The sequence below is a fragment of the Cynocephalus volans genome, chromosome 1 (assembly GCF_027409185.1).
Source record: "Cynocephalus volans isolate mCynVol1 chromosome 1, mCynVol1.pri, whole genome shotgun sequence".
In the NCBI taxonomy this organism is placed as follows: domain Eukaryota; kingdom Metazoa; phylum Chordata; class Mammalia; order Dermoptera; family Cynocephalidae; genus Cynocephalus; species Cynocephalus volans.
In genome coordinates, this window is record NC_084460.1 from 141,667,894 (window position 1) to 141,693,750 (window position 25,857).

Consider the following 25,857-nt stretch of genomic DNA (forward strand, 5'->3'; position numbering starts at 1 on the left):
TAACCAAACACCCTGTATGTACCTGACATTGTGCATATAAGTTAGTTCTCATAACTACCCAGGATAGCTCTGTGGTAGACACTGCGACTAGCTTTTCAAAATGCGTTCCATTCTCAGATACAAGTTAATCAAAGCAACACATTCCCCTGATTGTGTCCAGAGTATAATGGAGAGTTCACACATGACCTAACTTAGCCCCATCAATGAAGCAGAGGATTGATATATATTCCATAGGGGAAGCTTGGAAGTGTCTCTCTGTCTCAGCTAGACAGGAAAAGGGAACAGCCATATCCTATCACCACCGGCAACCATCTAGTAATGATAAAGGAAGCAGCTGAAGATGACATCTACATGTGACAGAGAAAGGCATGAAAATATCCTGGGCCATCAGTGACGTCTTTGAGCCACTGATTATTCCCCACCTGGAAATCACCCTATTTCTGAACTTCCGATTAATTACATGAGACAATAAATTTCCCTATTGCTTAAGACCATTTGAAACTGACTTTTCTGATCCTATAGTTCTGAGACAGGGCTTTCTAACACACAAAGCATTCCAAATGATGCAGGTGAGTATTACTGTCTCCATTTTACAGAGGAGAAAAGGGATGCTTGGAGATCCTAAGCCTCTTCCCCAGTGTTGCATGGCTAATAAATTGCACTTGCACCATAGGACTCCGGGTCCTATGCTCTGTCCGCAATCACATTTTTTCCTCTCAATATTAAGTACTAAAGACTTCTGAGTTCATAGCAGGTGAATGAAATGTTTAACGGTTAATGCCCTCTTCTACAGGTAAAAAGATCACATAAAAGAGTGTTGTCATCCTATAGCTATTTTTCTATGCCAAAAACAAATGACAAATAAGGGTTAACAGTAAATCTGTTGGTCAAAGATTGACGCTATTAAATATATCAGCCATGCCTTTAGAATCTAAAAATACACCAAACACTAAACTATGAAATGCTCTTGACGTCAATGGAAGACACTCTAGTCAGTTGGCATCACTTTATAACCTTCCCACAACTGCCTCACAGATAAACCTGTTCTGTGCTCTTTCATGTCAGGACCATAAAAATGCCCTTCTGGACTTCCCAAGCAGTCACCTACTACCTACATAACACACTAAATCCTTGTAAACTATGAGTCATGAGACCATCCATGAACAATTTATATAACCTCATGAACCAAACATAAAGCTCTCAATTATGTAGAGAGACCTAAAAAGAAGCTTCACTTGTCTCTTTAAATCTGCATTACTTGTTTTTAAAGAATTTATGTTTGAACCTATGATACCAAAAAAAAAAAAAAAATCTTGAAAGCTAAAAGTTTCTGCAATTCAGTAAAAATTCAATGAAATCCATTCAATTGTTTGAATATCTAGTTAGCTGTATCAGATTTCTTTTTATTTCATGCTCTAAAAAAAATTGTCTGAAGTCATTTTTCACAGCTTAAGGTCACTAAGCATTTTTTCATATGGAATTTAACAACAGCAGCTACGCAAGAAAGAATTGATTCATCTCTCTCCTCTCCCGGTAAGCACTTGCCCAAGAGGCTTTTTCCTCTCTCTAGTTACACTTAAAATAAATAGACTCCCATGCATAGAGTGATTGATTCTAGTGAGCACTTGCCCAAGAGGCTCTTTCCTTTCTCTGGTTACATTTAAAATAAACAGACTCCCATGCAAAAAGTGATTGATTCAATGGAGAAGGAAAACTAGGCCTCAACTTTTGTACTTACCCAGCCTATAAAATCTTAAATTTAGATTTTAATCTAGAAAGCCTGTGTCGACATAACCTCTGGCACACCAGATGCAGCTCATGGATCTGAGATCTCATAAGATCTCCCCCACTAAAGTTGTGTCCAAAGGCCAAAAACAGAAAAACATTTTATTTTTGTGTGAACAGAATTATGGCTCTATAACTCACCAGCTTTGCCGCACAGCCATAATTCATAGTATTCCACTAGTACAAACAAGGATAAAGAAATACTATTATTTTCACCATGGAGCATTGAGTAGAGACAAAATAGAAATATTAACCCACCTGGCATCACAGGATTGCAATAGATCTGGTTTATGTTCTGTGTGAAATGAGATATTTTTTAAAAATATCATTTAAGATATCAAAGTAAATTGTGCAGACTGGTGGTGCCTTGAGGGTTCTACCTGGTGGCTGGTATTATGGGCGGTAACTACACACACAAGAAAGTAGATTTATAAGGCTTAGAAATAGCCTAATCCAATATATTAGGAGCAATCAGACAAATGATGCTAGCCAAGTGAATTTAGGAGTATGAATGGCAGTTGAGATAATACAAGGAAATTATTTTCAGGTCTAGGTAGATGAAATGTATTAGATCATTTCTAACTTTCATTGTGTCACGTAGACATGGCCTTCAAATTCCAGAGCAGTTGGCCTGTATTTCCCAAGTTGAAATAAGTTGTCTGGGCAAATTCTCTTGAAAAGATTGGTCCTGCACTCACAGGCCTCAGTTGGTTTATGTGTGCACTTAAAGATGACATCGAGAATTATACCACTAAAGAAGGGAAGATGACACACGTTTTCTTCTGTTTTCATCCTTTGCCTGATTTCCTATAAGATAGTTTGACTTTCTCATATCTGTTCGTAGTACCTGTTATATATGTTGTGGGTATTTTTGCCAGTTCGTCATTCATCTTTTGACTTTGTTTATGATATCATTTGCTCAACCAAAGCTAAAAAAGCACAATTCTGATGGAGTCAAATTTGTCCATTTTTATTAAGGTAATCAAATTTGTCCATCTTTATCTATGGTTAAGAATATCTTGGCTTTATCCTTAAGAATGTCTTCCTTCACACCTGGTTAAACAAACTTTCTCCTAAATTATCTTTGAACATTTTCATTATGTTTTTTCATTCATATATTTAGTCTCTCTGGGATTTTATTGCATAGGTTGACACCAATAAACCTAAGAACCTGAAAAGATGGTAGTCTCACTAATGCCACTGAAAAGAAAATTACAGCAATATGACACACCATTTTGTTCAAATCAGAGTAGCAAAAATTATAGGGTAACCATGCTGGTCAGTATGTATATGAACAGGCATTTCTATGTACTGCTGCTTGGCCTGGGATTTGCTACAGGTTTTTTGAAATGTAATCTGACAACGCACATAGTTTGGGAATCTAACACTTAAAAATAAAAAAGCTCTGACACATAAAATTTTTTAAAAAAAGAAGTTTAATGTAGCACTTTCTAACAGTAAAAATCACCTGTATATCTGTCATCTGAGAGGAAGAGTCGTGTGTAGGCAGTTTATTTAGAAGGTGACTCCTTTAGAAGGTAACAGGCATTTGCTTCTGCCACCTGAATAACTTACAGAACTGTCCACTGAAGGTTGGGAGGTAGGAGCAACTATTAGAGAAGCTCTAGAGAAAAAAAAGGAAAAAGATTCAGGACACATGCTTAAGGCAAGATGCTGCCAGCTCAAGCTGATTCTACATTCACCTGGAACTGCCCTCTCCAAGTGTGGCTGAAATCAGAGGTGGCCCAAGGGATATGTCATGAGGCTCCTGATATAAGATCTATCCATAGGTGAATGCTTAAATAAATTATGGTGTATCAGTTATATAGAAAACAATGCAGCCATTTTAAAATGCTGATGCTGAGTTGAACAGTGCTTTGGAAGCTAGGAGGAGTTGTTTTTCAGGAAAGAGCTGTCATCAGAGGTAGATGCAACAGAGAGGAATACTGATTAAGAGGTCATGAGTGCTGCTGGCAGCAATGTGCTCTTCATGATGTGTGGGACAGAAGTCGGACTGCATGGAGTGAATGGATGGTGACTGAGTGAAGGATCTAAACTTAGATTCCTTTGTAGGCAGGGATACAAAGATAATAGTTTAAGGGGTCCAGAGAAAGCTTTTAAAAAATAAAGACTTAAGTATAATTTTTGTAGAGAGAGACATATTTCCTGAGCCTCACTCATTACTACAACTACCTATCTCTCCTTTTTCCCTTTTTATGGGCTTTTAATCAGCCAAAGGATGTCCATGATGACACCAACAATTAGCAACAGTTTTCCTGAAGATGGAAAATACCAAATTATTTCACACTTATTCCATTTGAGGCCATCTTTCATACTGGCATGGGTGACACACTTCCCAACCCGGGAGGCATCATGCACAAAGGCAGCCCTAATTCAAGCTGGTGGATGTCAGCAATGCGTAGAGGTCAAGCGAGAGGTAAGATCCAGGAATATGGTAATGGCAATTCTAATAGGTAATTCAAAATATCTAAATGTTTACTATGGGAAAAGTTTCATGACATTGGTCTTCACAATTTCTGGTATATGACACCAAAAGCACAAAAGCAAACATAGGTAAATGGGATTACATCAAACTAAAACGTTTCTGCACAGCAGAGGAAACAAACGACAGAGTGAAAAAGCAACCTACCAAATGGGAAAAAATATTTGCAAACCACATGTCTGATAAGGGTTCATATCCAAAATATAGTATTCGTACGACTCAATGGCAAAAACAAAAAACAACCCAAAAAAGTATACAAATAACCCAATTAAAAAATGGGCACAGGGCTTGAACAGATATTTCTAAAAATAAGATATACAAATTGCCAAAGGTATATGAAAAGATGCTCAACATCACTGATCATCAGGAAAATGCAAATCAATACCACCCCACACCTGTCAGGATGGCTATTACAAAACAAATAAACAAACAAAAAACAACAAGTGTTGACAAGGATGTAGAGAAACTGGAACCTTTGTACACTGCTGGTGGGAATGTAAAATGGTACAGCTACTATGGAAAACAATATGGAGGTTCTTCGAAAAATTAAAAATGGAACTACCATATGTTCCAGCAACCTCACTTCTGGGTATTTACCCAAAGGACATAAAATAACTAGCCAAAGAGACACCTGCACTCCCATATTCACTGAAGCATTATTCTCAATAGCCAAGATGTGGAAACAACCTAAATGTTCATTGACAGATGAATGGATTTTTAAAATGTGGTATATACATACAATGTAATATTATTCAGCCTTAAAAAAAAAAAAAGGAAATCCTGTCAAATGTGACAACATGGATGAACTTGAGGATAAGCTAAGTGAAATAAGCCAGTCACAGAAGGACAAAGGCTGCATGATTCCTCTTATATGAGGTATCCAAAGTAGTCAGACTCATAGAAGCAGAAAGTAGAACGGTGGTTGCCAGGAGCTGGGGGGAGAAGGAAACGGGCAGTTGCTGATTAATGGGTATAAAGTTTCAGTTATGCAAGAGTAAAAAGTTCTAGAGATCTGCTGTACAACATTGTGCTAGTTAACAATAGTGTACTATTTAAAACTTTAAATAGTAAAATTTAAGGAAATAAAAATTTAAGAGGGTAGATATCATGTTATATATATATTTACTACAATTAAAAAAAGTAATATATTGGCTTATTCATAATTTAGTCTGTGACTTTTTCCTAATGAAACTCATTGCTCAATGCCACCGGCATACGAATATTCAAACTGACCATGTTGCTAAATTCCTTGCAATAGAATTGAATAGAAACTTGGATTTACAGGTCAACTTTAAAATATGCATAATACGTTCACTGACTAAAAGCTTAAAAAAAAACTAAAAGTTTAATGATTTTTTTGGTGGATGGGGAAGTTTAATTAAATATGAAATCATTTAGTACTTCCTGCTCATGCCAAAAACGCATAAGTAAGATAAAAATTTTTGTAGTTCTCATAGCAGCTAGTATAAAAATTCCTCTCATGGAAAGAATTGCTTTTGTTGGGAAAATGTTTTGATGAGCCCACATGGGGCATGGCATTGCGTGGTACACAACCTCATAGAAAGATTGAAGCTTTTCTGTATAATTGAGAAAGAAGTATTGGAAGCTCCAAGGGAAAATCAGGAAGTAGGGGTGGAAAGTAAGGAGAGAAGGAAAAGAGGGCAAAGAAAATAATTATTTGCCATGTGTGGTGTGACCCTTCCAGGACCCTCAAAATCTTTAGGGAATTCTACAAAAAACTTGTATAATAGTTATTCTTTACATTCTCTGGTGAATTCAGTTGCATTTTAAAGCCAAGGTAGGTTTATAAAATTATTGTTTCTGTGATAAACCAGATATATCTTCTGAGTAAAATGACAAATTAATGAAAACAGGATTATCTCAGTAATGTGGGGCAATGGGCTTTTATTTAGCCTAAATTGGCTAGAAAATTGAAGAAAGGTAAATATATGTGTCTAATTATGCAGATTTTCTGCTATAACTCAATTGCAGTACAATGTTCATTTCTTCAGGGTTTTATGTATGTGTATATTTTAAAACTGACTCACACGCTAACTAAATTTTAGACCTTTTTATGTTTAAATTTTGGGGGGTATTCAAAATGCCAAATCTATTTTCTATTCCAGGACTGTCAAAACTTCACTTAGCAACCACCTCCAGTTCCCAAGCTCAGATGCTTCCTGGGGCAGGGAGGTCAAAGTCCATATCATTCTAGGGGGAGGTGGTGGGCAAAATGTAAAATAGATTGATGTCAGGAATTTTCAACCCACTCTTCCTCAATTCCCTGCCCAATACCTTGCTCAATCATCTGATGCAGCTTAATTCTAAAACTTAGAGAATAAATTTGCCTTACTAAACTAATTCAAGCTGAGAGATTTGCTGGAAATAACTGAATTCTAAAGGAGATCACCGGGAGTAAGCAATGCAAAGCATAAAGGAATGAATCATAAGTAATAGAATATCCAATACCAGGAGTAGATCAGTGTGAGAAATATACAGTGAGTAGATACCTACAGTTGACTGTTTGGTCTCCATATGCCTTAGCAGAATCTTGATTCTTCGGGCATCCTATGTGTCTCAGGAATAACGAGAGGAAATATTCAATTTTGAAGGGTTGAAATTCTCTAGAATAAACAAAAATGCTTCATTATACCCCTCTTATTTTGAGCAACAGAGGAATAAACCAACCAATAGAGTTCAACTCTCTTGGGTTTCATCAGTGAAGAGCAGCTTCCCACATGTACTATTGTATAAATTAGTTTGATTCCATGATCAGCCCAACAAGTAGGCAAAGCACCACAGCATCATCAAATATCAGAGTTGTTCCTGGAGAGCAGAGGCTATGTCTTTATATTTCCCCAAAGTGCTTTACCCCAATCTAAACAGGTTATCTCAAGCATCATTTAGTAAAACTTTTCACTCAATGCAGGAATGAATCTCTGCTACAACAAATAAAGATCTCCACTCAATGAAAAGTGTCATGAAAATAATGTTTGCTCACCATTACCTGGCCAAATGCCTGGCAAATAGTAGGATCTCAAACGAAAGAAGGAAAAAAAAGTTCAAATGAATAAAAAAAATTTAAATATACCGATTGGCCAGAACAATGAACCAAAGGCAATAAGATTAAATTGAAAGGACACGCAAAGTCTTTATAAAATAAACGCATATACACTACAGCCTATTCAAAGAAGTAAATGGTCAGACTAAAGAATAGATGGAAGATATAACAGGCCTCTTCATGAATTCAAAGTCTATTTTAGGCAAAAGGAGCTGGACTTAACCTGTGTGGCTCCAGAAAGCAGAATAGAACCAGTGAGTTGAAGTTAATAAGGAAACATATAAAAAAGGGCTTTCTGGTCATCAAAGCCGGCCAATGGAAGATACTGTTTCTATTCCATTATTGTAGTCCACTTGTCGATTCTACACAGTAGAACATCAAACTTTTACTTAACCTTTAACTTATGCATGAATAATTCCAATACATGAGTGAAAAATTAAAATTCCATTTAAGTATCATACATTATAATAATATGAATTGAATATTTTCTTTTCATCTGGTTGCTTTAGTGTCATGCACTCTCAGACTTAATTTTCTACATCATGAAAAATCAGATTATTTCTTTTTTAAAATTTCAAGATTATTAGGACTTTGAGTCACCTACTACAATTATCCATAAAATCCCCCCTCGGCATTCCTGCTGATTGGACACTCCCAGTAATGGGTCTAAGTCACTGGCTCCCAAGGAACTCATTGCATTTCTAAGCAGCCATGACAATTAGAAAGTTCTTACCTACTGCGGTAGGCAGAATAACAGCACCCCAAAGGCTCCACCTCCTAATCCCCGAAACCTGTGAATATGTCATCTTTTATGGCAAAAGGAACTTTGTAGATCTGATTAAGTTAAAGACCTTAAGATGAGGAGATTATCCTGGATTATCCAGATGGGCCCAATGTAACTATAGGATCCTTATAAGAGGCAGAAAGGAGCATCAGAGTCAGAGAGATTGGAGAAGCTACACTTCTGGCTTTGATGATGATGGAGGGAGGAATCACAAGCTAAGGAATGACGGCAGCCTTGAAAAAAGGCAAGGAAACAGATTCTCCCCTAGAGCCTCCAGAAGGAAGGCAGCGCTGCCAACCTCTTGACTTCAGCCCAGTAAGACCCATTTCAGATTTCTGACCTCCATAACAGTAAGGTGATAAACTTTCTTGTTTTAAGCTACTAAATTTGTGGTGATTAGTTGCAGCAACAAATGGAAACTAATATATCTTCTAGTGAACCAAAATGGCTTTCCCTGAAGTTTCCAATCACTGGTCTCTGGTCTGCACTGAATAAGTTTAATCCCTTTCTATACAAAAGTCCTTCAACTGTTTAAAGATCAAAATCTTGGCCTCACTAAAACATTCCTTCTTCAGCTTTTGCATCCTTACTTCCTTTATCCTATTCCCATATGACGGAACTTCTACTTGATTTCACTTCCCTATTCACTGTCTTCTGAAAAAGTTTCTTCTAGATCTGCAGCTTAAAACAGAATCCTGTTATTCAAATGCCATGTGACCAGCAATTGTGCTGCTCTAGATCCTTGGTGGCAGCAAAGCCTCCTGACACATGTCATATTTAATCCATCCTCTCATTTCCCTTTAACTTTTATTTAGCACTAATGCAGAATGCACCACACCTTAGTAAGTGTAATGGTGTTTAATAATTTACATTAGACACAGAACAAGTCATTCTTAACGTTAGTAGAAAAGTTCAGTGGTTTCCTAATATATGGTCATAGAAACAAATTCAATTAATAAAATGAGTTTACACTTACTCACCTACAAATATTCATGTATACTTTCTCTTGAGTAATTAAACACCGTTCTGGTTTCTAATTCTTTGTATGTGTGACCAAGTTTTGTTCTTTCTTTTTCTTTCTCATTCTCTTGGGACAATTGTAAGAGCTAATCTTCATTCCTAGTGTTCTGCAATTTCACAATGATATGATTTGGTATGTGTGTTTTTTTCTGTTGTTTTACTAGGCACTTGGCAAAACTTTTTAATATCATTTTTCTTATTTTTTTTTATACTTTTCTTCCTTCCATTTGTGTGTTTTCTCTTTATGAGATCTTGGTCCACTTGTTCTGTTTGCCTAAATTTCTTCTTTTGTCCCTTGCTTTCCATCTTCTTGGTTTGGTTTACTTTGTTTATCGTTGTTATTCTTTTTTCTGGGAAATTTACTGTATGAGTTTGCTAGGGCTATCATAACAAAATACCAAAGAGGGGTGGTTCAAACATCAGAAATTTATTTTCTTAGAGCTCTGGAGGCTGGAAATCCAAAATCAAGTTATCAGCAGAGCTGATTTCCTCTGAGGCCTCTCTCCTCGGCTTACAGGTGGCCACCCTCTTGCTGCCTCCTCACATAGTTGTCCACCTGTGTGTGCACATCTCAGGAGTCTGTGTGTCCTAATCTCCTCTTCTTATATAGCTGCCAGTCATATTGGATTAGGGACTATTTTAACTTAAGTACCTCTTTAAAGTCCCTTCTCCAAATACAGTCACATTCTGAGATACTGAGGATTAGAGCTCAACATATGAATTGGAGACAGGAGAAGAGGCCGGGGGACAACAATTCAGTCTGTAACATTTATTCAACTTTTCTATAGACCCTTTGGTTTAATTTTTAATTTCTGTCATCATTTTTATATTTGGAGCTCTATTTTATTCTCTTAATATTCATGTTTATAGAATCCCATTCTTGTTCATGGATTCATTATCTTCTCTTACCTCTTGAAAATTTTTGGTCTTTTTTTTCCTACATTGTCTTTGCTTCCTCTGTGTTCATTTCTTGTTAAAATTTTTCCTCAAATATCTGGGCTTCTTTAGATGTCCTTACATATTAAAGACAGACTTATTTAAAACACCAAAAATCTGATTAGAAGTGCTGTGAAAATGACTAAGACTCGGCAGTGAACTTTACCGTAGGATGATCAGGCTGTCCACCAGCTTATTTTGTTGGCTCAAGAAAAAGGAGCACATTTAAGAGATGAGTGATAGGTGGTGAGCTGTGACCATGGAGCACAATGGTGAAATCATGGTAGATGTGCTTATGGTAGTCCCCTGTATAACGGGGGCCCTTGGATCTCAGTGAATACAATAAACACGAAGATAGGGTCAGCAGCAATGGTGTGGAATTGCTTTATGGCATGGTCCAAAGTGATGAGATGCTTCAAGCTAGCATAAAACTCAAAGTCCAGCCAGAAAGTAGGAGGAGAGGGGACTTGACTGGGTAAGAACACCGAGTCATCTTCTTGATGCAGCAGTCACTGAATGGGCAGCCTCATACTGCAGGTCTTTTGTAGTACCCCGTCTAAACCATCAGATGTTTACCACTGTCACTTTGGCATTATCTTCTGCTACCACTGTGCAATGGGAGTAGGGGGAGATGGAGGGAAGAACTCATTCTGCATTGCAATTAAGTATGTTTATAATCAGAGAGAAAATGGATAATTTAATTTTGAGGCTATTTCAAAACAAGGCTATGCCATGTAACCCACACACAGTTTTAATAATATTTTGTTTTTGTTAAAAAAACTGTTCCACTTGACTTTGTAAATGTTGGTTCATTCTTTAAGCCCTTATCAGAACTGTGGCAGGAACTACTTCCTCCGTCCCTTGAGGGCACTCGGAGGTAAGGACCTTGCCCAGATCAACAAGCCCCAGAGCAGAGGACAGCTCTACTTCCTTGAAACCTCTTTTTTTTTTTCACATGTGCCTTAAGTATCATCTGACAGAGCAAAGCTGCCCAAACCCAAGGGAAAAAAAAAAAAAAAACAGTAAAGAAATGACTACCTTCAAGTCCTTTCTCATGAAGCCTGTCTGCTTTGGGGACAAGAGGAGGGATAACATGCTCATTCTATCTAAATTCCTTCCTCAGGTGGCTCCTCTCCCTTCGCCTCCAAGATTCCTCAACCTGAAATTCCTTTAACCAGGAAAAAAAGAACCTTTGGCTCTGTAATGAAAGATGTAGCCAAAAATGTCAGTACTCTGAGATTAAAAATCACATTTACTTTAAATCACACAAAAATGTTTCTGAAGGCCTCCTCTTCTTGATTGAGAGAAAAGGGAAAGTTTGTCTTAATTGCATTATATTATATTTTTTTAAAAATGCAAAAGAGGCAGGGGAAAAGCTGGAGAGGAGGGAGCTGGGAGCACTGAAAGTGGGCTTGTTTTCAAACTTCAGCCACTTCACCATTTTGCGTGGGGCCCAGCCCAGCAAAAGGGGGTTTGTGGGTTTGTACTCACACAGGTACAGAGGAGTTTGGCAAACAGCCACTCAGAGTTCCTCAGAATCAGGAAACCAAGAAGCCAAGCTAAAGATGGCAAATATTTTTACAAACCACACTTCTGCTTTATTGTTTTTAACATAATGTGATTAAACAACTTTTATTGAGAGGCAGTAAGGAGTTGGTTTTAAAAGGGGGGGGGGGTCGGGTAGGTAATTTTAAGATAAAAAGCCTACTTGCCCCCATATTCTGAAAAAAATACAGATTATGAGATTTCAAAGAACATTTTGAACTAGGGCATGTGGTTTTTCTCTGCTAAAAAGAGTTTTGCAAAGAGTTTACTTCATTAAAAAGCAAATTTAAAGGAATAGGGCCCCACTGGAATAAAACCCTTATTAAAGATGGAGCCTCTGAGAGTATGCCTTGATTCCTGAAATCCCCATCAGAAATCGTTGTCTGGAAATAAGAGATTGAAAGTGTGATTACCATGCCTGTGTACTATGGGAGAAACCTGAGGTCCTATTCTGTCCCTGGCACTAGCAAGCTGTATGGTCTTTGCCCAATTTACTTATACTCTTGGGGTTTCAGTCTCTCCTCATCAGTAAAGAGGAATAATAACACTTGTCTCCTAAGATTGCTATAAGGATTAAAGGAGATAGTGTTTGAAAAGCACAGTGCCAGGCACTCAATAAACCATATATCTATTATTATTTATTAGGCCACCCATTATCTTCAGTCCTCTGGTACATGACAATTTGATATTGGATCTGGGTAAGGAAAGCCTTAGCCACAGGGATTTTGAAGCCCAGTCCTGGAGGAGTGCCCTGTGAAGAGCTCTCAGCAGCCAGGCCCAGCATGAGGACACCTGAGGAACAGGAGGAAGGGGCCAGCTGGAGAGGTGCTGAAGACCCACTCAGAGCTTTGCCCAGGGGTGCCCCTGTCGTTGTCCATTTGCTTAAATGTTCAGAGAAATAGTTCAGAAATGTGCCGAATACTCCTCTTAAAATATTTTTAATAGGCTGGAGTCTAAATATAGACTATGAACAGAGTGAGGGGAAACCCAACGAACTTTTTGGTTCCTAGCATCTTTTAAGTTGTTCCTGACCATGAGTGTGTAAAGAATGCTCACTCAAAACAAATATGAACACTGAAAACAGTATCTTCAGTCCTAGAGGAATGGCAGGGCTTTTCCTGACTGACAGATTGCCCTGGGATTCCATTTCACCAGCGTGTTCATGAGGACTAGCATGTCTCACGATCCCACATGGAGTGAGGCAGACAGGCTGGGGTAACTCACACACAAGCCTGATGCTTGAGGAAGAGTAAAGGTAGCAGGGTTTCCAATGTAAACACTGGGGAATTTAAGGGAGTCAGTGGTTTTAAGGCAGGGTCAGGAGTGAAGAGTACAGAACTCTAAAAACTACTATTAAGGATCTGGGATTTCAATTTTTGCAATGACGTTTGGGTGCAGAAATTCCCAGAAAGCCAAGAATCATCCATGCCAATCTTCAGAGCCTCTTTCTCCACTCTAGTCACTGGTTAGATCTGTCTGCTCTTTCATCAGCTGCTAGCACCTGCTACTTTCTTTCCATGACCACTACCCAAATTCAGGTCCCCACATCCCCCACATCCCACCCTGTCACATCTAAACTTAACACAATCTTTTCATAATACTCTTTCTTTTTCCTTCCAGCCTCACTCCTCCTTTTTAGAGGAAAAGTCTTCTAAAAATCCTCCTACATTTGAAACCATAGCAGGATTCTCAACGAAAGCACAAGAAGTACATACCTTAGAGTGTCTGAAAGACTGCAGAGGTAGCCCTAAGGGACCTGGGAGGAGGGAGGCTGACTTGCACGAGAAATTGAAAATAACTCTTGGACTATAACGTCTTCAGAGAAGAGAGGCCTTTACATAAAAGCTTGGCCCCATAATAAAGCTTCAGTGTTAGAAGGGAGGACAGATTTTTGGTATAATACCAGTTAGTCAAATTTTCCTCTGGCCCGTGGAATCATGATTATGGCCTCAAGGAGAAAGAGGCTGAAAATACAAACAAAAAGAATTAGAGTTCATATGAAGACAGAAAAGAGATTCTTGCCACTTCAGGACGAAAACGAAGCAGTGTAGTTACACCATGAAAGCAATTCTGGTAAGGCTGGCCCAGTGATGGTGCTGGCACTGTGCAGTGTCTAGCCTCCATGACAGGAGGTAAAAGCTGGCAGCAGTAGAAGGGGATTTCCCAACATATTCCCAAAGTCACCAGAAGGTTCTTGGCACCTTTGCATTGGCTTTACCGGGATTGCAGTCCCAGAAGCAAATGGTCACACACAGCCAAAGCACGGTAGAACACAGCAAATGATGCGTGTGAGCTGAGGACACTGTGTGTATTAGCATATGGAGGATAATCCTGGACGTGCTACAGATTTGGGAGGGCTTTTCCTGAAGGGAAATTGCAAGGCCCCGCCTAAGATGCTGGGGACATTTACACTGCTGTTGTGGTCCCTTTTTTACCTTCAGGCTGGTATGGCCTGGGGCAAATGTGGTATTTAACCATAAAACAATTCACCAAGGAAAAGAAATTTAATGTTTGTTAAATGTCTACAATATGTTAGGTATTGTGAAGAGTCCATTCACATACACCTCCTTTAATTTTTACAACTCTATGAATCAGGTGCTTTTATCCTCCTTTTAATTAAAGGTGAAGAAACTGAGGTTCAGACTAGTTAAATTACCTGCTCAGGATCACATCACCAGCCAGGAAAACCAGAATACACCCAGTTTACCTGAGTGTGGGGTCCTCGTTTTTATCATTATATTTGCACCTGTGTAAGAGAAACACATTTTGCAGTGACTGCTACCAAATAGGTAGCATCAAAACATAATTGAGTCACCACCATTCCACATTAAGTATTGTGTCCTGAATATGCTCTGTTAGCATCACAACTCATCACCAAATATAAACAAACCAAATTTAGGGACCCATTATGTTATTTTTACAAAAACACGTCATCTGCAGGAAGAAAAACAGAGCAAAGGAGAACAGCTGGCAGGTTCCAGTGACAGATGTAAATCCTCTTATCCACACCATCAGTGAAATTCTAGAAGAGATGAGTTACAGTGTATGAGAATGAAATAAACTTGGCTTTGGGCCTATGGGAGCTCCTTGTCAATATTCTGCATCTGGGATTCTTGTGGCCATTGGAAACACAATCTGTGCCATCGCACAAAGTATTATTTGACCTTAGGAAAATAAATCCTGTTTGAGACAAGCACCTATCTGAGTGATCCCTTGATCTACCTCTGTGCTCTACTCTGCAGTGATGTTCACCTCAACGCCGAAGTGAACAAAACTTTCTCTGTGTAAAGTGTACATAGAAAGAAAGCCAAGTGTGTATGTTAGTGGCAGAAGTAGAGAGGGTGAACATACACAATATAAAAGCACTGTGTTAACCATGTTTAAGTGTGCGTTTCAGTGGCGTTAAGCATATTCACGTTGTGCTATCATAACAGCCATCTATCTTGCAAAACTGAAATTAAGAAATTATCAATAACTCCTCATTTCCCCTCTCTTCCTCAGCCCCTGGGAACCATTATTTTATTTTCTGTCTCTATGATTTGACTACTCTAAACACATAAATTAACGTATTTGTCCTTTCGTGACCAGCTTATTTCACAAAGCATAATGTCCTCAATTTTCATCCATGTTGCAGCATGTGTCAGAACTTCCAGCCTTTTTCAAGGCTGATTAATAATCCATTGTGCATATATTACACTTTGTTTGTCCATTGATCCATTGATGGACATTTGACATTGCAGTTTTGATTTGCATTTCCCTAATGATTAGTGATGCCAAGCATTTTTTCATCTGCTTATTGGCTTATTTGTATGTCTTCTTTGGAGAAATGGCTATTCAAGTCCTATTCCCATTTTTTAAGCAGGTTGTTTATTTTTTCTTGTTGTTGAAGGGTAGTCTCATTTTTGTCTTCCAGTACCATTTTTAATTTTCGAATATAGTTCTACAAGATATTTTTTAAAATTTAAGGCCATATTTAAGGTGCATAAAAGTTAAGGACTGTTATATCTTTTTAGTACACTATTCCTTTTATCAATGTGAAATGCCACCCTGTCCCTTTTAATGCATTTTGCCCTGAATTTTATTACCCATAATTCTAATATTGCTGTACTAGATATTTGTTGTTGCTGTTAGTAAGTGTCTAGTATATCTTTTTTCTTTCCTGAATTTTCAAACTCTCAGGGATTTTTTTGTGAGTCTCTTTTTACCAGCATATAGCTGGGTTTTTAAAAAATCCAATCTGAAAGTCTATCTTTTATTCATAAAACAAATATCTTTTTTAAAAAGACCTTCTGACAAAAAAAAAAAGGTATTATAGAGGCAGAGAAAAAAAACAGTGGTTACCAGAGATGGGGGAGGGGCAGGGAGGTGGGAAGAGAAAACAGGGAAAGGTTAGCCAATGGGTACGAAATTACAATTAGATAGGAGGAATAAGTTCTGGTGTTCTATTGCACAGTAGGGTAACTATGGTTAACAGTTAAGTTTTGTATATTACATAATAGCTTGAGGAGAGGCTTTTGAATATTTTTGCCACAAGGAAATGATAAATGCTTGATGTGATTGACACATTAACTACTCTGACCAGATTATTATACAGCCTATATATGTATCAAAACATCAGATTGTATGCCATAAGTATGAACAATTACAATGTGTAAATTTTTTAAAAAGACCTTATGACAAGCATATAGGGATGAACAGGAAAGATTTCTATTCTCACAGAGGTGGTTAACCTATGCACATTTATTGTGATTACTATTGTATGTGTGCTTGTTTCTAATCAATTATTTTGTATTTTCTCCTCACTATGCCTTCTATTTGTTTCTACTTTTTCTCCTTTCCTAAATTCTTTTATATTAATCTAGTTTACTTTTTAACATTTTTTGTTGTTGTTGTTGAATGTCCTGGAAAGGACAGTTATATATTCTATTCCTATGCTTTTAATAATTGTCCTTAAATTTTCACCACATGTTCTTAAATATATTTATCTAATGAAGTTTAAATTTATTCACTATTTCTGTCTTCTTCCTGAACAAGATAAGAAACTTTTTTTTTTTTTTTTAAAGATGACCAGTACAGGGATCTTAACCCTTGACTTGGTGTTGTCAGCACCACGCTCTCCCAAGTGAGCCACGGGCCGGCCCCAGATAAGAAACTTAATGTGTTTTGATTCCCTCAATATTTCCCCCTCACGTTGACCATGTAAGAGTTCAGTGGAATTTTAGTCCCAACTTGTTACTAAAACTATTTTTCCCCTATAGTCGTTTTTAAAATTAATAAATATTTTAATTCACCAATAAGTTTTACCATTCTTTACTTAACATGTGAAGCCATTACTTCTTGCTGGAGTATATATATACTTTAGAAGTTCTTTCAGCCAGGCCGAGCCCGTGGCACACTTGGTAGAGTGCTGCACTGGGAGCGCAGCGACGCTCCCGCCGCGGGTTCGGATCCTATATAGGACTGACCAGTGCACTCACTGGCTGAGTGCCGGTCACGAAAAAACGACAAAAAAAAAAGTTCTTTCAGCAAGGGTCTATGTGTGAGAAATTTCAGCATCTTTGTAGTTTGGAAATATCTTTAACCCTAATTCTTGATGCATAATTTGGAATAATAAATATTTCTATATTAAATTAGTTTTTCTCAGAGTTTTTTAGATATTACCCTATTGCTTTATGGTATCTAAAATTGTTAATGAGAAATATGACATTATTTTAATGTTCATTCTTTTACTCTATAACTCTGGCAGAATTTAGCGTGTTACCATTACATCTAATGTCCCAAAATTTTAAACACACTGTCTAGCATACAGGTTTTTTTGGTCTTGTTTAGTATTTCATGGAATTTTTTTCAACCCCAAAATACATATCTTTCTTTTTGGGAAATCCTCATTCATATTTTGTCCATTCAAAATTCTCTCCTATGTATTTTTTTAAATATATATTGGGTCTTCTGAATCCATCTTCACTATCTCTAAACTTTGATATTTTTCTTCTCTGTATTCTTTATGCTACATTCTGAAAGACTACTTTAGGTCAATCTTTTTTAGTTTTATTGAAGCATAATTGATTATATGTATTTTGGGGATTCAATGTTGACATATGTTGATCAAGTCAATATTACTAGTATGTATATTGTTACAAATTGTACTTATTCTTTATGCCCCTTGTCCAATCTCTCCCCTATCCCCCTCTCCTTTCCCCCTCCCACCACTGATAATCCTAGATTTCTTCTCTCCCTCTAAAAGAGTTATGGTTACTCTGTTGATTTGTTGCCTAGATGATCTGTCCAATGCTGAAGGGTGTGTTCAGGTCCCCCAATATTATCATAGAGCAGATACTTCTTCTGACACTCTGGAATGGACTTTGTGGAGAGAGACATCCTATTCTTTTCTTTGGTCTCTGCTGGTGACTCCCCTTGTGTCAATGCATTCCAGTGTCTGGCAGACCATCTGCATGGTTACTGTGGTGGCTGTGGTGGGTCACCTACATGGAGGTGATGTTTTTGGCATGCTTCTTGGCAGTGGTGGGGGCCCCAAGGCACTGGTGGTGTGCCTGAATGTGAGCAGAGGGTTTGGTCCCCTAATCCATGCCCCCAGCCCCTGGGTGGGCCCTGAGGTGCTAGTGGTGTGCATGATTGTGGGTGGGTGGTCCAATCCCTGGCTCCATGCCTCAGGTCCCATGGCTGCCCTGAGGTGCTGGTGGTGTGCCTGGGCCAGAACTAATATTTTGTCCTTTGCGTACTTCTAAAACAGGGGAACTTCCTGTGGGAACCAGTACTTGAGCTCTGTGGTTGAGCTAAATTCCTGCTTTGCTGTTGTTTCCCTAGGGAAGACTTTTTCTGCAGCTCAGGGTTTAACAGTTGATCTTATAGGTACTTCCAGCTTTCCAGAGACTGGGTGCACCTGGGTTGTGTAAAAACTCTGATCTGGGCCTGAGTCTTTTCATCAAACTGCACCCCATGCAATTCTATATTCCTCTGAATGGTCCTGTGCTGATTGGGGGACAGATCGGCTGTCCTTGCTGTGTCCCGGTGTTCTCCCAGTGGCCCTGTCTCCCCAACTGCTTGTGCTGCAAATATTTCCCCTGGGACAGCACTGCACCAGTCCCTTGCAATGACCCAGCGGCCTCTGAATGGCTCCCCTCTTTCAGCTTTTCTGGCTCCTCACTCCTGCATGGGTCCACAGGAACCCTATTAATAGTCTTGCTGTCCTGGGGGCCACCAAGGCCCTCTTCTCCCCTGCCACCTCCAAGTAACTCCATCTGAAGGGCACAGCTGCAGCTTCTGCCAGCTCCGTATGCTCACCAGCTCCAGCCTTAAAGCTGCCTCAGCATGAAACGCTCTAAGCAGTTTTTTCTTTCTCTCACCATGGCTTCTCCCCCTTCATGAACTCTGTAGGTCTCTCCTCCTCTTCCCCTGAGCTCCAGTGGCCCCAGCTTGGCTGATGTTACATTTTTATAGTGGTAAATTCATTGGTTTGTGGGAGAGAGTGACACTGGGGACCGTCTATTCTGCCATCTTGACTGGAACTCCTAGGTCAAACTTTGAGTTTAGTAATTTGCTCTTCAGCTCATTTTAAACTGTCATTTCTTTCTTTGTCTCTTGGGTAATAACATAAAGATTTATTTTAAAGTCCTTTCTTTGTTCCTATATAAGCTCTCATCCTCAAGTATCAGTTATTCTATTTCTCATGCTTATCTTTCATGCAGTCACTCTTCCTCAAATACTTCGTAATTCTTCTCTGTCCACTCATCTTTCACAGGTCACCCCCCCCATGCATCCTGGGCTGTGACAGTCTCCTATGAGGGTCCTGCAGTGGCTTCATCCCCAGACCTGCATCAGGGACAGTTCCAGACCAGGCCTGGACCGGGTGCACAGAGGATCACTTCATTTCCAGACCCTACTCCTTTGTGGCAGAGGAACTCCAGGAGTCTGCTGAGAGCGGCTGACCCCTCCCAGCCCCCAGCCATGGGCAGATGGTGTAGTGTCAGCCTGGTTCCCAAATGTTGAGAGGCTCTGGTCCCCAATCTTGGTCACCTAGAAGCCCAATGGCTTTAGGCTCTTATTACTACTGTGGATTCCTGTCTACTTCCACTCCCCTCAATTTTTAGCAAACTTTTGGTTTTCTGGTTTATGGATTTCTGATTCTTATTTCCCTTTCTCTCTTGTTTTGAAGCATAAAAATGTACTTTTATACAATTTTAATGTACTGATATCATTTATTTTTGATACAGCGGAGGGGGGAGGTCTCCGCCTGTGCCTAATTTGCCATCTTCAGGTAGATGCAATAACCAGTCCAGGCACAGATATGACTGCTCTGTTCAGCGTAAGTCTGTCCACTTCTCCCATGCTCTTTTCAGATAAATCAAAAGACTTACTATGGCTTCAGAGATTGTGTGGTCTGACTTCTGCCAACCTCTTCAGACTCATCTCTCTCTATTTCTTTTGTGACTTATACTCTTAAGACATAATTATGAACCTCACCTCCAGACTTTTTCATGTGCTGTTCCCTCTGCATTGTTTTACCCCAACCACTGTCTCTCTTGCCACCTCCCAGTTTTTAAAGAGTGCATTTCTTTCTTGCTGGACTTCGCAATTGTATCAGTTTGCTAGGGCTGCCATAACAAAGTACCACAAATGGGGTGGCTTAAACAACAGAAATGTATTGTCTTGCAGTTCTGGAGGCTGGAAGTCTAAGATCAGGGTGTCAGCAGGGTTGGATCCTTTTGAGGACTGTGAGGGATAGTTAATTTCATGCTTCTCTCCTGGCTGCTGGTAGTCTCAGACTTGTGCATGTGTCTCCTCTGTCTTCACATAATATTTCCTAAGTGCGTATATCTGCCTCTTTACATGGCATTCCTTTTATAAGGACACCAGTCATATTGGATTAGAGGCCCGTCTTATCCCAGTACGATTGAATCTTCCAAAAAGGTCACAAATAAGGTCACAATCTGAGGTACTGGGGGTTAGGATCTCAACATATGAATTTGGAGGGGGACACAATTGACTCATAACACTGATCAAAATTTTGTAGCCAGTGTCACTGCGGCATTGCCTTTAGATTTATCTCTACCAACTTCTTTTAAATGCCTCATGCTAAAATGTGTTTAAGGAGGGGAAGTTCAAACTCTTCTGTTATTGAAACTACCTTCAACAGAAATAACTTGATGGCATATGAAAGAGTCACTTCAACATACTTGTTTGCTGCAAAGTTGTTGTCTGCAAGGATAACAATGGGGACATAAGAACCCTGGTGACATATACTGTTACCAGTCTAATGAGAAACCTTGATAAACTGGGTTTTACTCATCTGAATGCTAAAGACAGAACTACTTTTAGAAATAGCTTCCTCCACAAATAACAGCCATTTAAGTATTTATGTCAGTAGCTATTTATTTTCTAGAAATAGCTTTTGTCAAATGAGCAGAAAAAAATTACTTTCAATCACTACATTTTAGAATTCAATTACAATGCCCTCGATTTTGGAGTCAGTAACATATTTTGTTACTGATCTTGGCACCATGCTTCTCAGCTATTGTTATTCTACAGTGTTGCCAACCTAAATGAACATTTCACTTGACTGTTAGCAATGTTTCAGCAATAATTGAGATACAAATTTGCTTAAAGCAGGTGGATTTTTGTGTAACAGCTAATAAAGTGCAATACTTATTCTGATAGTTCAAAAGAGAATCAGAACAAGAATGCTCTGGATTTGGGAATACATTTTTAATCATCAGGATAATCTGGGAGAATTTGTTATTCCATTTGAATCAATCTGACGTATAAACCTTGTGATTTCAATTTAACATGTGTAATTAATATTTGTTTGAGATTTTAATCCAAAAAGTATAAAATCCTTTGACTTATTTCTAAACAGCATTTGAAAGTTGAGAATCTGATTTATTAGAGTTAAAACTTGGGGTTTTTTAGATATACAAGAGTTGCTTAAGGGCTCGGAAAGATGATATCATGAAAGGCATTGAAGTGTTTGAGAAAATTAGGATACTTATGTTCTATATGTATCTTTTTTAATGTTTAGGGGAATTCAACTTACCAAATATTTAATGGGATCAAACATTGAATTAGTCTGTAATCAAAGAACAAGTGGAAATATCTGTTCTTTTTCATAGAAAAATTATTCCATTTTATAGATAGAATACAAAGTCGAAGACTGAACTGAAAAGCATAAGGAAAACAAAGTTTTTTCAATTGATAACTTCAATAAATTGAATACTAATTTAAGACCCACAGAACCACAAATCATCCTTTTCAAACACAAAAGCCTCTCACAGAAACTAAAAACTTCAATGACACTGTGATTATGACTTCACACAGATGAAATCTGAACAATCTTAAAAATACTTCTTGTTAGCAAAGAAAGAGCAGAAAATTGTATTTAGACCTCATGTTTGCATGAGGTTGGGTCTCTGAGATCACGATAAGCAGAAAATAAGAAATGGTTCAATTTTCTTATTAAATAATTAGAAATAAATAATTTGACTAATTTATTTTTAATTTTCAGGATAAGGTTGACAAATTTGTAGAAACCAGTAGATTAGTGTTTTGAAAATAAAGGTAAAGATCCAAGCTCCAGCAGTGGTCTGTGAAGTCAATAGTAGTGGGTTATGACTCACTAAATAATAAGTAAGGATGAATATTATTTCATAAAACTTTTTTCTTTTATTCCCCCTACTGGCCAGCCACCAAAAAAAAAAAAAAAATTTTTTTTTTTTTCAGGGAGAGAGGGATCAAAATTGAAGAGAATGCTTATGTGCCCTGGTGCAGTTACTAAGCAGCACAGTGGGGTGTCTCTGGGTCAAAGAGCACCAAAGGGCAGCAGCAGCATGGAGTCCTTTTTATTTTTATGGACACATAATTATTACATATTTATGGGGTATGGTGTGATGCTTCAATATGTGCAATTGGCAGAATTTTCAAAATTCTTTGTCCTTGCCAATTTGAAATATACAATATATTATTGTTAACCATAGTCCCCTGTGTCTTAGAACAATGGAGTTAATTCCTCCTACCTACCTGTAACTTCCACAAAACTTTTATTTCAGCTGAGTTTACTAGGTAGCTATATATGTATTTCTTATTGGGTATGGTGTTCAAAACGGTTTGTAAGCCACTGCTATCAATTTCCAGGCATGTTTTAAAGCATCTTTTCTAAAATGTTGATGTGTTGTTTTTTTCTAATTATAAATGTAAAACACTTATTTTTTTTAACTGTTCCATTGCAGAAATGTATAACAAAGATTTTTTAAATCACCTATAATCCCATTGCTTACTTTGTTGTGTAAAAAGGGTAGACATTTTTATCCACCAAAATTTCTCTTACAGAATTGTATGTGGGGGAATAGATACTTGATGGATCCTAAGATAAAATACAAAACACTGAGTGGCCTGAAATGAGCAGACACATTCTATGTGAGACAAGGGAAGGGAATTATCTGTTGCCCAGAATAATGAGAGAAGAATTTAAGAACAGGATGAGAATGAAGCCAGGAACGAGGTGGAGGGTGTATGTTCTGCAGTGTGACCTTTCCCTATGACTCCCTTGAGCCACTCTCATAAAATTACTAATCTCATGAAACATTTGGGTACATGGGAATTTTTACAGGAACTGACAAAAATTGTTAATTTCGTGGTGTTGAACATGAGTGAGACAGCACATAAGAAGGTAGAAATGTGACGGCAGGGTGGAGCATACGGAAATTATTCCCAAGAACTAGCAAACATTTTGAGAAAGTGTCTGACTCCTTCAAGGCCAAGATAGTGGATTTCAGGTCAGGTTTAATCACATCTTTGAGGGGTAGGGGATCTGTAGTGTCACAGCCTTCCAAAATGGATGTGTGGATGTGTGTGTAAAATATGTATGTGTAGACATCCACTTTTTACCATAGTGCAATAATTCTACACATGTTGCTTTGCTATTTGACTTCTTTGCTTGTTATTTTTTGTGTCAGAAAACATGGGTCACTGCATGAATAAACAACTTGTGGTATGTTCATACAACGAAATATTAATAGCTACACATATCAACAATGATGAATCTTAAAAACATGGATGGGTGGCTCTACACCCAGGGAGGCTGGGTGCAAAAGGGTGTCCAGGGCAGAGGCAGCTCAAAACCACTGGTGATGTGCTGGGTGACTGCATAGACACACCCTCATACTGTAGCACTCTGCCAGGCAAGTGAGGCAGGCAGGCAGTGCAGCCAGAAACAGCATAGGTCAGAGCTAACGATATGATGCCAGAGGGGATGTGTCTCCCAAGAGGTGACATTTCAGCTGAGCCCTGAGTGGAAGGGTGTGCCATCCAAAGGAACAGCCTATGCAAAGGCATAAAGGCACATTGAAAGAAGGGATGGGAGGCCAGTGAGGGGAGGGAGGCAGCTTACAGGCTGGGGCTAGGGGGGTAGAGTTCAGCACTGAGGGGGACATGGAGGATGTGCAAGATACAGCACCCAGGCTTCATCCCACCGGCCGGTGGAGAGTCCTGGCAGGGAGGCACTTTCAGAGCCTTCTGGCCAAGGTGAAATGAGGGTGTGCATGGGTGTGGAGGCCCCAGTCCAGCGGGAGGCTGTTGCAGTAAAATCCATTGCTGAGAGGGTGAGAACTTGAGGGTTTTTGCTCACCACTGTGCCTCACGTGTCCCCCTCTGGGCCTGGAAAGCAGTCGTGGCTCCATGATGATTTGCAGAAGGAATGAAGGTATGCTCAGCCGGAGATGTTGTCTGAACAGGTTGATGGCAGCAAGGAAGAGAGAGGGAACAGATCCAAGCCAATATTTTGGAGGAAGGAACTAACATGACTTGGAGATGGATTAGATGTTATGGCTTGGAGGGAAAAGAAAGAGTCTGGGATGAGGCTTGGTGTAGTAGTTGAATTGTGTCCCCCACAAAACCCCCTGAAGCTTGAATAGTGTTCTCCAAGTTTTATGTATTAGAAACTTGGCTCCCACTGTGACTGTCAAGAGGGAAGGAAATCCTATTATGGTAATTGAAGGGTGGGACCTTGAAGAGGTGATTAGATTGTAGGACCATGCTGTAGTGAATGGATTAAAAAGGCAGTCAGGGGCGTGGTTTGGAGGGCTTTAAAGGAGAGAATGGTCAGGTTAGTCTCTCTCTCTCACTCTCTCTGCTCTGCCACTTTTGCAATGTGATACCCTGCTGTCACTGACATCACCAGCAAAGAAAGCCTTCACCAGATATGTTCCCTGGACTTTGGACTTCCTAGCCTCTGAAACTACAAGCAATGAATTCCATTTTCTTTATAAATTACCCAGTTCCAGGTATTTTGTTATAAGCAACAGAAATGGACTAATACACTTGGTGACCAGGGATGGATGGTGCAGACATAGTCTCTTCTATCCATGGTTTTTCCAGCCAATGGATGGTGACTCCCTTTACTTGCCCAGTCCCTCTGGCCTGGTCCAGGGGTGACAAGTGTGCCCTAAACACTTCACTCTGGGCTGAGAGGTATCTGTGGAGTTGGGAGCAAAAATCCCAGGAGAAGTAGCCTACCTCCCACGTTCCTTCCACTGAGGCGCCAGCACATTCCTAGGGGAGGGGGCTGGCAGGCCCAGTCAGTCGGAGCCTGGATACTCCCTATTGGACTTAGATTCAGAGTCAGGGATATTTAGAAAAAGTTAAATTATCTTCATTACCATCACATCTCCTGCTGTGCACCTCAGAGCCCAACAATCAGAAAGGGCTCCACACATCCCAGGACCAACCATCAGCATGCCTCCGAAGGGCCCAAACCCAGAGCCTGTACCTTGGGCTGTACTGATGCCCTAGGTGGGAAGGGGGCAGTGCCATGACCCACCATGAAGAGGAGTATGGGGGACAAAACCAACTGGGTTGACAGCATCCTCCCCCTACACACACACACTTTTTCTTAATGCTCTAAAGTAATATTAGTCATGCATATTAAACTTCAGCACATATTAAATCTAAAAGCATGATTTATTCAGACAAAAAAATGGATGAAATTCTAAAAAAAGTCTCAAGAATATATTACAGTATGATTTGCTGTTTAAAGTTCAAAACCAGTAAAAAACTAAGCAATATGTAGTTTAGAGTTATAGATGCTAACAATGTAAAGAGAAAGAAGGGATTAAAACAAATTCAAAGCGGTGATTACCTCTAATGGAAAATAAATCAAATGAGATTGCAGGTTTAGTTAACGTTTCTCAAGGTGGATAGTAGTAACATGATTGA

At 39.0% G+C, this 25,857-nt stretch overlaps 1 long non-coding RNA gene across 2 annotated transcripts; it reads left to right on the plus strand.

Moving 5' to 3' along the window:
* The first annotated feature begins 1,355 nt into the window (after positions 1 to 1,355).
* On the plus strand, positions 1,356 to 19,801 carry LOC134388510 (uncharacterized). 2 transcript variants are annotated; one of them, XR_010024635.1, is made up of 3 exons: positions 1,356 to 1,533; positions 4,018 to 4,222; positions 19,394 to 19,801. It is a non-coding gene; the product is annotated as an uncharacterized LOC134388510 (long non-coding RNA). The 2 variants fall into 2 exon arrangements; XR_010024636.1 differs by lacking the exon at positions 19,394 to 19,801 and adding an exon at positions 13,255 to 14,152.
* The last annotated feature ends 6,056 nt before the right edge of the window (positions 19,802 to 25,857 follow it).